This window comes from Lolium rigidum, chromosome 4 (genome assembly GCF_022539505.1).
Source record: "Lolium rigidum isolate FL_2022 chromosome 4, APGP_CSIRO_Lrig_0.1, whole genome shotgun sequence".
NCBI lineage: Eukaryota > Viridiplantae > Streptophyta > Magnoliopsida > Poales > Poaceae > Lolium > Lolium rigidum.
The window spans coordinates 116955323-116971147 of record NC_061511.1 but is presented as its reverse complement, the minus strand read 5'-3'; the positions used below and the strand labels follow the sequence as shown (position 1 = coordinate 116971147).

General features: G+C 42.1%; 1 long non-coding RNA gene across 1 annotated transcript; it reads left to right on the top strand.

Moving 5' to 3' along the window:
- The first annotated feature begins 12852 nt into the window (after window positions 1–12852).
- On the top strand, window positions 12853–13891 carry LOC124708829. The gene is made up of 3 exons (XR_007005349.1): window positions 12853–13309; window positions 13446–13509; window positions 13849–13891. It is a non-coding gene; the product is annotated as an uncharacterized LOC124708829 (long non-coding RNA).
- Window positions 13892–15825: the final 1934 nt, after the last annotated feature.

The following is a 15825-nucleotide window of genomic DNA, read 5'->3' as shown; positions in this document are numbered from 1 at the left end:
ACGATCTATCGATCCGTCGCGTGGTTCCGTCGTTCTCTTCCTCCTACGGCGGATCGCCACCTCTCGCGGATCTCGAGGAGAATCGCCTCCGCGTGACTTGGCTATCTCCCGACGAGCTGGCGTCCTCGTCGTCGTCGTGAGCGCGTGTCCGGGAGCTGACTTCGGCGCGGGTCTTTGTGCTCGCCGGCCGGGCTGTGCCGTCGTCTCTGGGTGCTGTGCTGCTCGTGGTGTTCGTCGGCGTAACGCCGGCGTCTTCCCTGGCTTTGCAGCTGTTATGGCTGTGCGGGCACTGCCTCTCCATGCCATAGCTTCTACCTCCAGGCGCGGGTAAGGTTCTTCTGCTCCTCCTCCTTCTCAACTCCATGTCTGTGCGCCTCCCATGCCTCTGTGCTTCTTCTACCTCTTGCTCTTCGGCCTCCTGATGATCCTATGATCATACAGGCCTTGCTACTGCTGCCTAATCATCCTATGCTTCTTCTCTGCAAGCCCTGGCTAATTCACCAAGCTCTGGTTACTGGCCAGTGTGTGATGCTTGCTGTTCATGTCTTGTGTTGCTTTCTTACTGTTTCTATCATGCCATGAATTGCTATGCCATGCTGTACATGATTATGAGCTTGTTTGTGCTTACTGGCATCCTATGCTTGCTTGTCTAGGTGTACTGCTATGCCTTACTGTGACACTTGTGATGCCTGTGGTGCTTGTGAGGTGCTTATGTGCCTTCTGTATGATCCAATGATCCATTGGATCAATAATTTATGTTGGCTAGACTCTCTGTGTTGCTTGACTTGATTCAGTTGATCCATTTGATCAATTAAATGTTAGTGGCTTGGTTGCTGATGGTTTCTTTGGCTAAGTGGATGGTTTGCTTACTGATGCTGCTACTCAAGCATGCTTATGATACTGTGTGTATGTGTTGCTACCCTCCATAGCCTTCTGGACTTGATCCAGTAGCTAGGATGCAGTGACATGTGCTTGTGTTGCCTCACAGTGTGCTACTGTAAAAGTAGTGCATGGATTTGTTATGTATTCATGCTTGGATGGGTTAATTAATGATGAACTGCTTATGCAGTCTTGATTACATGACTTGCTATGCATGATTTGATTTTCCATGATTAATTTGGAAACAAATGGAGTCTGAATCCATTACTGGAGAGTGATGCTTTATTGTTTGACTTTGCGTTGAATGGTTCTATGTTTGTTGTGACCTCAGTAGCCTTGCTACTGACTGGTTGCTCACATAGTTGGCTAGATCTGTTGGTTCCTCATCTTGGTTTGCATATTTGGGAATCATAATCAATATGAATGCCAATATGCTTGCTTATGAAGATATCTAGGGTTTTACTGATGGTTATATGCTTAGGATCTTACTCGTGTAGTTTCGGTAGTTGCTAATCCTAGTAATTCATCTATCTGGTGCTGTCACGTGCATGTGTTCTTGCCGATGTGTGCATCTCGTGTATGTACTCTAGCTTCTGTGCACAAGACTTGTATCTAGATGGTTTCTGTTTTAGTGGCTTTCTATATCGCTGATGATCCTTGGTGAAAACCAAGTGATGATCTACCCATTGAGCATCTGCTCAAGCCCATGACATATGTCATGCATAATTTATGGATTGGATCCACTTGGATCCCTTCCGAGAACTAGGTATACCTTGTTCCGGCTCCTAGAATGAAATCTTTTGTTGATGCGGACTTCGGTTTGTTTGTCACAGCCCTCGCACCTCCGGTTCTTGGTTGATCTTCTCGAGGTCACCATGATTTCAGGTGGTTGGTGGGTTATGTGTTGGGTTGTGATGTTCTTGAGCAAGAACAGGGATGAACTCTACCTATTCTTTCTTCTCGCTTACCTTGTGAATCTTTATCGAGTCGACTATGCACTTGTTTCTAGGGTTTGTGCCCTTTTATACCATCTCTACTTCTCTCCTTGCCATGCCACACAAGCCTGGCTTGGTTTGGTGACTAGGCCAGTGCATGGCCTTGCTGTTGCTTGCAGAGCACACATGAGCTGTGTGCTCATATGCTGAAACTTGAGCCCCTGGTGTGTGCTCAGGTTTGGTCTGGTGTTGCTCTTATCCTGTGCTGTCCAAGTCTTTGGACAAGCACAAGTGTGCATGACACTTGTTTCTATCCAAACTGAATATTTGCTAACTCTTAACCCCTGGCTAGTGTTTGTTGTGTTGTTTTGCAGGTTTTGAAGGTGAATATGATCATAGAATATTACTTCCAAGTCATTAGTCTAGGTTTTTTAGTTTAGATCAAATCATGTAATCTTCTAATTATTTCTGTTTATTTTTCTTTAATTCTTGTATCAAGAATATTGTAAAGACAATGTATATTGTGTTGTGATATCAATAAAGCTCAAGTTTTTGCTTATGAGCTTTTTGGTTTATGTAATGTTTATATTTCTGAATAATTGTTGTATTATAATTCAATTTGAAATTCAAAGTCATTTGAATTTATAAGTTGTATTTAAATTGTGAATTCATTTTCTATAATCCTTATTGCTTATTGTTTAATGTTATCAATGTATTATTACTTGTCAAATGAAATCAACTCCCAAATCAACAAGATACAAAAGAGATCATGTCAAAATTTACTAACTCACGTTGCCTAACCCTAATTGCAAAATGAGAGAGAACCTCGATCCCTCTTAGGTTTAGTTGCAATAAGGCGCGAAAATTTCCCTCGTTTTGCGATGAAATGCACATGCCATTCCTAAATCTACCCTTCGTTGTTCCTATGTTCTGGGTTATTACATATCCTCTCTCATGTTTATGGTATGGTCCATGCTGCTAAAGTCTGGAGTGCTATCCACGAGTTGTTTTCTTCTCAGTCCAAGTCACGGGTTTCCAACATCTGTGGTGCACTCACCAACACCAAGAAGCTTGACATGACAACCCAGCAGTATATCACCAAGATGAAAGGGTTTGCTTCTGAACTTGCTACTGCCGGAAAGACTGTTGATGATGATGAACTCAAGGATTATATTATGAATGGTCTTGATGGCTCCTACAATGTCTTTGTTGCTGCTCTCAAAGTTGTTCCCTCCACATCCCTCAATGATATGTGCTCTCAGCTGATGTCTTATGAGAATCGTGATGTTATGTTCTCCACCATAGGCCAGGCTTCCGGATCATTTATGTCGTCTGTTAATGCTGCTTCTCGTGTTCCGAACCCTGGTAATGGGGGAGGTGTGCCGAGGCCGCCAGCACCAGTGCCATATTTGCCTCCTCATCATCGTTCACACCAGCTGGCACCACAGTACCCGCCGACACATCAGTACCCGCCGGACCCCCAGTACCAGCCGCCTCCGTACCAGCCGGGCCCTCAGTATGCGTCGGCCCCATACAAGCCTCCATACGAGCAGCCGACCCCTTACATGCCATCATACCAGCAGCAGTTTGCACCAGCTCGATATATGTACCCCTACATGCCTCCTCCACATCAGCAGCGCCCTCCACGTCCTCCCTAGCAGCCCCCTCAGCAGCAACAGCGTCCACGTCAGTACCGCCCCAGGAAAGGAGGCAAAAAGATCGTTGTGCCCACCTTGGCAGGATGGTGTCTTCTATCAGATTTGCAAGATGCAGGGTCATCCAGCTGATGAGTGTTGGTGATGTTATGGTGATGATGATGATGACATGCCACCAAAAGAGACCAAAGGTGCCTATGAAGTTGATACAAACTGGTACATAGACACAAGTGCCACAAATCATGTCACTGGTCAACTCAACAAGCTCCATGTTTATGAACCGTATCAGGGTCGTGATCAAGTTAATAATGCTAGTGGACAATGTATGGATATTGCTCATATTGGTCATTCTGTTTTGCACACCCCTAATAGCTCTATGCAACTTCCTAATATTTTTACATGTTCCTGATGCATCCATGAGTTTACTTTCTGCTCATAAACTTGGCATAGACAACATATTATATGGAGATTCACCCCTTCTTTTTCTTGATTAAGGATCAGGCAACGAAGCGCACCGTGTTTAGATGTCTTTGTCATGGTGGCTTATATCCTCTAGTTCGAGTGTCTGCAGACCTCTCCAAGCATGCTCTTGCCACCATCAAGCCTTCTCCTGCACGCGGCATCATCGTCTAGGCCATCCATCTTCGTTTATTGTTCAAAAAATTCTTAGGAAGCATAATATTTCATATTGTTCATAAATAAATCCTTACATATGTGATCCATGCCAACAGACTAAGAGTCACCAGTTACCCTATCTTGGATCTACTAGTATGTCTACTGTTCCTTTGGAACAAATATTTTCTGATGTATGGGGTCCTGCTCCTCTCTCTGTAGGAAAACATTCATATTGTAAGCATCATTGATGATTTTAGCAAGTTTACTTGGATTTATTTGCTTTAGAAACGTTCTGAAGTGTATCAAGTCTTTCTTGATTTTCAACAGTATGTTGAGCGCCAATTTGGTCGCAAAATTCTCACCATGCAAACTGATTGGGGTGATGAATATGAGAAATTGAACAATTTCTTTCAACGTGTAGGCATTATTCATCATGTGTCATGTCCTCATGATCATCAACAAAGCGGTTCTACTGAATGCAAACACTGTCATATTGTTGAAGTAGGCCTTTCTCTACTTGCTAATGCTTCTATGGCTCTCAAGTTTTGGGATGATGCCTTTATCACAACCACTTTTCTTATAAATATGCTTCCTACCAAAGTCCTCAATAATGATACTCCCACAGAAAAACTCCTTCAAGTCAAACCCAACTATGAGCCTCTATGAGTTTTTGGTTGTTCTTGTTGGCCCAACCTTCGTTCATATAACAAACACAAACTCTCTTTCCGTTCCAAACGTTGCGTTTTTCTTGGTTATAGTACTCTCCATAAAGGAGTAAAATGTCTTGTAGTTGTGTCTATATTTCTCGAGATGTTGTCTTTGATGAGAATATTTTTCCATTTGCTTCTCTTCATCCTAACACTTGTTGCCGTTTACGTGAAGAGATGCTTCTTCTTCCACCATATAACTCCTCTTCAGCATGTAGCGATAGGGGTGTGCACACCAATGATCACTATTTGCATCTTGTTCCTCCTATTGTTTCTCCCCAGGTTACTGCTAAAGAGTCTACAACTACTTTAGAATCGGAAACTACGCAAAATTCTGCAGAAACAACATCAAATGGCACATCAAATAATGCATCAGGTGCCGAGAACAAGACAACAGCCGACCGGGACGATCCCGAGGCGAATCATGCAGAAAAATCAGCCTCGGATCGCCCGCCGTCAGCCCCTGGCGCGGTTTTCCACGTCTGCCCACGCACGACCCCGTCCGCGGTCGACAAGTCGTGCGCCGATAGTATGTCTCCCGCGTGGTCCCCGTCGTCCACCGCTCCGCGCCAAGCGTTGCCCGCCACGTTGCCCCGGGACCCGGCGCGTCGCTCTTGCCCGACAGCGCAGAGCGCATTCTCGTTGCCAACTTCCCCTGCAGATTCTCCTGCAGCCAATGATTCTGCCAATGATGGTGACATCGACATGTCCCAGTCAGATTCTCCTGTTATGTTGCATGTGGAGGCTGCTCCTCCGGGATCTTCTCTGCCAGTTGCTCCCGTGCCTCCCCCTGCAGTTGGTGTTCAAACTAGGCTGCAAAAAGGTATTAAACATCCAAAAAAATATACCGATGTCACTGTTCGCTATGCTTTTTTTACAACTACAGGAGAACCAATTTTTTTCTGAGGCTCTCACTGGTGCAAATTGGAAGCATGCTATGGAAGATGAATATGATGCCCTTGCTGTCAACAATACCTGGCACTTAGTGCCTCCAAGCTCCAATAAAAATATCATTTATTGCAAATGGGTTTATCGCATCAAGAAAAATGTTGATGGCACCGTGGACAGGTACAAAACGCGTCTTGTTGCAAAAGGATTCAAACAACGATATGATCTAGAAGTCGCAGTCCTGTTGTCAAGGCTGCTACTATCAGAATTGTTCTTGTTATATCAGTTTCTCGAGGTTGAAGTTTAAGGCAGCTAGATGTGAAGAACGATTTTTTACATGGTGTTTTGGAAGAGGAGGTTTCCAGGAAACAACCACCAAGTTTTCATTCTTCCGCTACTCCAAATTATATTTGCCGACTTGATAAAGCTTTATATTGTCTGAAACAGGCTCCTCGAGCTTGGTACTCTCGCCGCAGTTCCAAGTTATATACTCTTGGTTTTCTCCCATCTAAGGCTGATACTTCTCTGTTCCTTTATGATAAGTCAGGAATTACTAGGTTTCTCTTGATTTATTTTGATGACATCATTGTTACAAGCTCTTCTGATTCGGCCATACCATCTCTTCTTCATCATTGATTTCTAATTTTGCTCTCAAGGATCTTGGAGATCTCCATTATTTTCTAGGCATTGAGGTTCACAACCAGTCCAATGGACTGCGCTTAAGTCAGGAAAAGTATGCTACTGGCTCGTGTTGGTATGTATCTTGCACACCATGTCCAACACCACTCTCCACTACAGAAACATTACACTTGACAGATGACTCTCCTCTTGCGCCCGAGGATGTTACTCATTACAGGAGTATTGTGGGGGTACTCCAGTATCTGACACTGACCCTATATGGTCTTTCTTTTTCAGTTAATAAGGTCTGTCAGTATCTTCATGCTCATACTACTACATATTGAACTGATGTTAAACGCATTTTGAGGTATATTCATGGCACAAGAAAGGTTGGTCTTACTTTTCAGAGGTCCAGTTCCACTCTTCTTAGTGCCTATTCAGATACAAATTAGGCAGGTGATTTAGATGTCGACGCACTACTGGTGGATTTTCTATTTTTTTTTTGTTCCAATCTTGTGTTTGGAGTGACATAAAACAACCTACTATGTCCAGGCTGAATACAAAGCCCTTGCAAATGCCACTGAGCTTATTTGGGTTGAATCACTTGTTCCTCCTTCAAGAGAAATCATGCCTATGGCGTGATAATCTTGGTGCCACCTAACTGTCTGCCAATCTAGTTTTTCATGCACGTTTAAAACATAGACTTTTGTTTTGTTCGAGAATGAGTTGCTAGCAAGCAACTCGATGCCAGGTTCATATCAAGCAATGATCAAATTGCAGATGGCTTACTAAAACCTTACGTGTAAAAAAATCAGATGAGTTTAAGTGTAATCTAAAGGTAAACCCTATACACCGACCAGGTCGGTGCGTACTGCACGCCGCACACACCGCGCGCGGTACGGGCCGGCCCAGTTAGGTGTGGGCTTCCTCTTTTTTCGTTTTTTCTTTTCTTTTTTGTTTCTCCATTTTCTGTTTTCTTTTTCTTTTGATCTTTTTTCCGTTTCTTTTTTGTTACTTTTGTTTTTCAGATTCGAAAAATAGAAATATTTTAAATATTTTTAAATTAAAAATATTTATTTGAAAATTTGTTCATATAAAAAAATGTTTAATTTAAAATTTGTTAAAATAAAAAATGTTCATCTTTAAATTTTAAAAATTGAAATAAAATTTTAAAAAATAGATATTTTTGAAAAATGTTCAGATTAAAAAATATAGTTTTTAAAAATATTGTTCAAATAAAAAATTGTTCAGACCCGAAAATTGTTCAAGTATGAAATTTTTGAAATTCGAAAATTGGTCAAAATATAAAAATTGTTCAAGTTTTAAAAATGTTCAAATTCGAAAACTGTTCATACATACAAAATTATTAAATTTTCAAAATAATGTTTTCCAAATTTTGAAACTTCGAATTTAAAAACATTTTAGCTTTCAAAAAACGTAAAAAGAAAAGGAAAAAAGAAAAGAAAAAAACGAAAAAAGAATAAATAAAAAGCGAAACAAAATGTTGGGCCGGCCCAAACCATCCACCGGGGGGTGTGCGACGCCTGGTCCGTGCCGACCAGGTCGGCATACAGCACCCCCCTAATCTAAACCTCTTACAGATCTAGATTAAGGGGTATTAGAATTATATAGGCCGTCGATGGCGATGATCGAAGTGGGCCCCAAATTCCTACAACCCAGTACTTGTTTCTCCTGATGTTTGGTCGTGAAGCCCAAGCCCAACATGCCACGATGTATTTCGTCAAAAGAATCTCCCGTCGATCAATTCTGAATTCCCAATCAATTTGCCTCCCGATCGTTTAGCTCCACGATCGTTTCCCGTTCCGCCCATCCTGGCGAGCGTCGCGCACTCGCGCCGGCGTGTCCGATCTGCTGGTCCTTGCCGGCGTGCCCCCCTTGGCCGTTCGAGCCTGCCCGCTGTCCATCGGATCTGGTTCATCAGACACCAGGCACACTCCAAGATCTCAAATCACAAGCAGTCAAGGTGAGGTACCTTATCGCCCCAAGGCTGCTGTCTGCAACTCGTGGACCTATCTAAAAGTAGTCATGTTAAATTATTTTGTTAATTAATTACTTTGTGAAACAGGGTAAATAATGAGAAGAACAAAGTGTCTATCTGGAAGGAAGAAGAAAAGACAAAGATTAGATGCAGAATATGAGTCTCGAAAGTCTCAAATAAATTTTGAAATTAAACTCCAGTTGCTAATATTGAATGAAGATGAGTTATAAAGATATGGTTGAAAGATTTTATTTCAAGAAACATCAGCCGGATGATGCTTTTTAGTAGAGTATGAGGTTCATTTATTATTTTAGTGCTATAAATACTCTTTTAAATCAAATACATGATATATATTTAAACATTGCACATGATAGCATATTCCGAAATGCATGATTTGGATACTAGTTATGAGTTTGAAAAAAACAATACAGCCTCGTTTTGTCTAAGTTGCACCCGGGCCCCCAAATCCTGGAGACAGGGCTGTATATTGTACTATACGTATTGGGGTAGAGTACTACTCTACAAGAACCACCACCCTACCTAGAGGGGTATAGAGTAGTACTCTACCCAATACATATTCCTCCTTGTACATGCCTACGGGAGCTATTCCTGTTCATATAAACACGTACCCGGTCTCCCTAGAGGGGTACGACCGTTCCTCCCAAATTCTACAAGAACCACCACCCTACTTTGCTCCAACATGACATTTTAGCCTCGATTTGTGCGTACTTGGACGCAGCCTCGATTAGTTGCCGTAATTTAGTCGGAGTGAGGAGAAGGCAGAATTAATCTGAGCAAATATAGATGATACAAGAAATTAACCAAAGCACAAATTCTCAGTTGAGAGTCTCGGCATCAGATGCGCTGCAACAGTATTCTAGACACTAGCTTATGAATGGCCGGAACAGCAGCACGGCGAATTTGACATAACTTTATTTACTACGGAGTACATACATAGAACTGTACATAGAACACAGTACTAAACTGCTAGGAAGCCATTTTATAAGATCTCCTTGTACACAATGTTTTTCGCCAATCCTTTGCTTGCATGTTCTTCGTCGTCGGCGATCAGGATCTTCAGGCCATGCCTGTTCGTTACTCTGGATACTGCTACATAGAGCTGCCCATGGGCGAAAACTTGCCTGGGCAAGTAGAGGCCGACCTTGTTCAAAGATTGTCCCTGGCTCTTGTTGATTGTCATGGCGAAGCACACAGACAGAGGGTATTGCTTTCTTTTTAGCACGAATGGCCATTTAGGCTCGAACGGTGACATGATGATCTGTGGTATGCATACCTTGTCACCGATGTGTGCTCCAGTTATGATCTGCGCTTCGATGACTTTTTCTCCGAGCTTTGTGATTGTCATTCTAGTACCGTTGCATAGCCCTGCACTTTGGTTGATGTTGCTAAGAAGCATCACTGGAAGACCCACCTTGAGCTTAAGTTGGTGGTTTGGAAATCCTGAGTGCTTTAAGCTGTTTAAAAACTCTGTAGTGTACAATAATTCAATCTCATGGCTGTAAGACATTGATTTGCTCACACTGTCACAACTCAGGTACGTCACCATGTCACCTTGGATTTGACCCATAATATACTCATTGATCTCATTGACACTCTCGTTTAACGGACACAATATCGCCCTTTCTTCTAGGAATTTATGTGTGTACAGATTGTCTTGCAGGTCAGGATAGGTACTTTCTATGATTTTTGTTTTCGAGTCATCTCCGTTTTGTAGCAGCAGGTCACTGGGGATACTTACGTACTCCTTTTCATCTAATAAAATTGTGTCTCCATTGCCGATTTGTAGTATCCAGTCTGCAAATTCTGCAGTCTTCTGCTGCTCCGCTTGATCATTGGTCAGAGAATTGAGTCGCATATTTTCTGTCAGATTGAATACCTCAAAATGTTGCCAGAGGTATGAACATTTTATTGACGCACTTATAGTTTGCTCCCTTCGTCCTCTTGGCACAATAGGGAGGATTTGTCTGAAGTCCCCTCCTAGAACAACTGTCATGCCGCCAAAGGGCTTGTTGCAACTATTCTCATTTGTGAACCTGAGCACATCTCTTAGGCTCTTGTCAAGTGCCTCAAAGCATTTTTTGTTTGCCATTGGAGCTTCGTCCCACAGTATTACTGACGTCTTCATTAATAGATCAGCCATGTGTGAACCTTGTTTGATGTAGCATGTAGATTCATCTGTTAGATTGATTGGAATATTGAATGCTGAGTGTGCTGTTCTACCTCCTTGAAGCAGAAGCGCTGCGATGCCACAAGATGCAACTGCAAGTACAATTTTTCCCTCCGATCTTAGCCTTGTTGTGATAGCTCTCCATAGGTATGTCTTACCTGTCCCGCCATAGCCATCCACAAATATTATTCTCCCTAATGATTGTTCTGCCGATTCTACTATTGCATCGAAGGCTTTCTTCTGATCTATATTTAGAGTGTTGATTATTTGCACATGCTCAGCCTTCAACTTGTATTTATCATAGTCCAGCTCTTCATTTATAAGCTTGTTCTCAATTCCATTCAACTTGGGCCTATTAGGTAGCTCTATTCCAGGGTATTCCTTTAATGATTTTCCAGCTTCTCCCATTTGCTTTTCAATTTCTACTAAAGTGCATTCTCTATTGTGGGAAGGAGTGAACGGGATTGGAAAATTTATGCTCCAGCTTGATGTATGCTGTACGTCTTTAGAGAGTGCCTCCCAGTTGGATTCCCATAATATTCTTGGGTCCGTAACCTCACAGTAGCACATAATAGTTGCAAACAATTGGCGTAGTTGCACTCCAGATGCCCAACTCGATGCTTCCTTGATGCACTCAATCCACTCATTGTCATCCTTCAGAAATCCTAATGCATGGCATGCTGATTTGTATGATGAGTGCACGATTCCATTGACAGTCCTGATGTCTTCAAATGTCTTGCAACCCTTCACAGTATTGAGGAGAACTCTAAGATAGTACCTTTCACCACTTGCAGGATGAGCATTGTAGATTCTACCAATTTTCCTTCCTCCCCTTCGCCTTGTCCACTTCTTTGTTTTCTCATACCATGTCCATTTTGTAGGAAACTCCAAGTAAGTTAATTCTCTCGCATCTTCATGCTTTTTGTTTGTCTCCATCCACTCGGTAAACATAGTGACACCTGATCTTGGGCGCTGTATTATTTCATCTAGGTTTGCTGAGTCAGGAAAAATTACTTGTTGCTTGTTCTCCTGGTGGAACAATAGCCTCTCAACAGATGGTTCCTGGTACTGAAGAGGGAACTTGAATATTCGCCAGCATGCTTCAGTTGCTGTTATGTATCTGCATCTTAGGTACATTTTAATCTCATCGTTATTTTTTGTTTGGTCTCTTTCTTCAACCAGTGCTGTTGCTTGGTCATCTCCTTCATTGATATCCTTATAAAGGTATTTGATTGACCTATATTGGTTACAGCACTCTACATTTATGTGTGCTTGGAATTTTACCAAGAGATCTTTGTTGTATGGTACAACAAATCCATTGTTCAGTTTGACTCCTCCCTTATCTATTTGTCGGCCATCATCTCGTCTCCTGTATATTGGGAAGTTGTCCTGATCAACGGTCGTCTCATCAAAGAATCCTTTTGGAAAGTTCTTAGTGCACTTATGTTTTTCCATGCAGGGGGACTTTGGGTTTGCCTCTCCACATGGTCCGTGCATCATAAAATTCTTGACAGCTTCATATGTTTCTGGATCTTTATCCTTGTCCGGGATTTCAGCGCATATAATTTCATCAGTTTGTGCAGGCATGAGACACTTTCCTTTCTCTTTCTCGTCAAGGAATATTAGTATATGGGCATGTGGAAGTCCTCTCTTCTGGAATTCTATTTTGAAAATAACTGTAGTTTTTCAATGTGTTAGTAAATGACCGGTAATAAGAAGTGCAAGCATCTATTACTGACAAATGACGATTTATCAATACTTACTTGCTTTAGTCTTTCCAAAATGTTGTTTTCCTTTAATATCATCCATTAGCTCCTTCAGTTTTATCATGAACACTCGAACTGCAATATCAGAGCGTTCTGCTGGTTTCTGGTTCCCGGCGTCATCTAGCATCAACTGAATCTCTGGCCAATTAGGGTTGCATGTGAATGTTACAAACAAGTCAGGAGGTCCAGCCCAACGGCATATTGCCATCGCATCTTGGTAGTTCTGCTCTTTGTGTCGAGGACTTCCTGTAAAACTTGCTGGGAGTACTATTCTCCTCCCTACTTGCTCCGTACGCGTGTCTCCTTTTCTGAATGCATCCTGTAGTCCATCATAAAGTTCCGTTCTTAAATTCCCTTGATTTCTTCTAATCCATTTGAGCCTACACTGTTCGATGCATGTATATATATCTACCACAAATTGCATTGATAGATTTCCACACGATAGCAGCAACATGGACTGGCCTGGGCGCTGTTGGAGGCGATATGCGTAGTATTCCAGCATGGTGATGTACTCCTTGTTACTCGCACCTTTCTTTTTATTGTATTTGATTCCAAGTCTAAAACCATCTTCTCCATATGGGAAGAGCAACGGATATTGCATGGCCATGAATTTTGGATGGATTTCTGATATCCTTTTAGGTTTCATATCTTTGTACTCAAGAACAATGTCACGCCCATAATGTTTTTGGGTTGGATCTTTCACTATCAACGCAGCAACTTCTGATGTTGATGGCATGTTGTCTTGACTCCCATCTTGATCCCTGTTGCCAAGTAAACATAGAGTGAAATTGTTGTAGTCATCATCTTTAAATCTATCTCTTGCCATCCGGAATGATTGTGCCAGTGTGTTATTCTCGTCAAGCATGGTTAGTAGGCCACTGACAATTGTTTCGTCTAGTGAGGCATTACGTTCACCAGATCTTGATGCCTCTACCCTATTCTTGATCTCGTTCTTCGTATCATAGATATACAACTGCTGGAAACGAGGCTTATTTCCTTCTTCAGGTAGCAGGGTTCCTATCTGGTGACGGTTCTGGCCATTCAGTCGGAAAACATAAGGTCCACACCCTTTGTTTATTTTTTTATCTAAAGTTCCCCCCATTGATGTGAATGCAAACATGGAGTTGTAAGACCTAATGTTCTTTCGGTAGTTTGTTGATCTTCTTCCTCCGTCTCTTGCCAATAAACTCGTCAGGTATGGCGGCGGTTCTTTTAGAGGTGGCAAGGTAACCTCTCCTCGCTTGCAGCATATTCCAAAGGTTGGCTTTCTAATTCCATAAGATTGTATTCTTTCTCCATGCCACATAAGTGCATGGCAGTGTTGGCAGATACATGTTGGCCCCCCAAAGTTCCATACCTTACTGGCATTGGAATTATTGTCTTTGCTTTTTTCACTGCTGTTGGTTCTAGCACATTTTCTGATCCTCTTGAGTTGAATTTGTGCTTTCCTCTTTTTTCGGGCTGTTCTTGTTAGTTCGTCCCATCGTCTTAGTTTCATCATTTGTTCGGCCACTATTGCACTGTCTAAAGCTGACGAGTCTATAACTTGCGCTGGTCCATAGTTTGAATTTGCTCTTAACACTTGGCACTTCCCGCAGGTACATAATTTATCCAATCTCCAGTTCAGTGTCTGTCGATTCTGTATAGCTGATGGTGCTGGCAGGTAGGGCATCCATTTCTTTGCTTTCATTTCCACTAGTTTTAGTTCGCTTGGTTCCCCTCCTGAGTTGAATATATTATTCCCTCTTCACCCGTGATGTTTCTCCTCCGTGCTATAAAGCTTCTGATTCATTTTTGCTTGTACTTCTTCTGCTCCGCTTGAGTTTATGCAGTGATCCTTAATTATACTGGCATTCTACTCTTTCTGCTCTTCCCGTATTCTGGTCATACTTTTCTTTCACACAAGCTTTCTACTAATTATTTTGACTGGCTCAAACTGTCTTGGTCCCCGTTGGCCATTGCTGTCCTGGACACAAGTGAAATTTTCTCAAATTGACCGCAGCAAATTAATGTGCTAGATAAGCAAAAGTATCTAGTCTAGGTTATAATGATAGATTTTCTTGGCTCGAAATAATACTACTTCACAGTTTTTATGGATCATGTGAGGCAAACAGCAATTTGAGTTACCTAATGCAACAATCTTCCAAAACCATAATAAAAGTAGTTAAGCCCTGCGGAAGTTGGCAACAGTTTAAATTAGCGTTGAAGATGCCTATAAATATTCAAAACAGATGCAGGTTTACTTGAGTTAATTTCTTAACTTGACTGCTTCAGTCATTTGTTTTGTCCAGTATAGCACAAAGCTTTTTGCAGAATAGGCAAACAGTAATGTAACTGATTACACATGTGACCGGATGGCATAGTGCAGACGAACCAAGCTATTTGTAACGAAGCATAGTTTCAAATCAACTGCTTCTGCTCGATTTTGGATTCTGAAGCACAAGTAAACAATGGTTTAGCCGTGTTTGCAGTTGATTTCCTTGAGAGCAACTCAAAACGCTAAGGGCTTGTTTGGTACTAGAGTTTTAGTGGGGATTAGCGGGGATAATCCACTCCAAACTTCAAATCCCCACTTTTGTAGTATATGTTTGGTGCTAGAGTATGAGCGAGTTTAATCCCCACTTTTCCTAAATTTTAGTGTAATTTTTTCAATCCCCAATACTCTACCCCTACCTAGTGGATTGTGGATGGGGTTTTGTGGGGATTGGATGACAGCAGAGATTCACCCAATACTCTAGAGTATTATCCCCACTAAAATACTAGTACCAAATAAGGCCTAAAAGATCGGATCAAGTGAATAACTAGACTTTCATCAGCCATCTAGAACTAGTATGTGCTCTCTAGACGCTACCTTTAACTGTTCCCAGTTTTCTCCTCTGAATGAAGCTGCATGTCCTGAACACTTGAAATTATCTGACTGAAAAAGATAAGAGCGAGATGAGTCCATGAAAGAAACACGACAGTGAATTGTAAGAGAAGGATAAATGGAAGTACAATATGATCTGCATCTGGTACTTTACCTTCTTCTCTGCCGCACCCTCGTCTAATAGCTTGAACACAACTTTTTTGGCTGGCAACTAGACTCCAAATTGATTTATCGCTGCAGCTGATGCATCTTTCTTTCCCATAGCCCACTCAAGGCAGTGAGTGAAGGTGCGTACTGGAAGGTGGCGACCTAGCACAGCAGCGCAAGCCGGAGAGAGGTTTGTGTTTAGTGGAGCGGCAGCAACTCGTACGTGTTCATCTCACACCTGCCAATGTAGCCACCCTTATCTCACAAGGGATGATTTCTTCTACAGTGTCTTCTTCAATCTATTCTCGCCAAGATATGGACACGGCTTTGCACTTGTGGATTCCTTCGGTGCTGCGTGTGTCAGAGTGAGATTCCCACTGCAGCAGCTCGGGTCAAGTCTTGCCCATGCCCTAAGCCGTAGGTCTGCTTTTTAGGCAATTTATGCTTTTGTCATGTTTCCGCTTCACTTCATTTTCATTCTGGTGCTCAGCGTGAAATGGAGAGGACTGTATTTCATTGTTAAACTTCCTTTGCAGAAATATATCTATCTAGAATATAAATT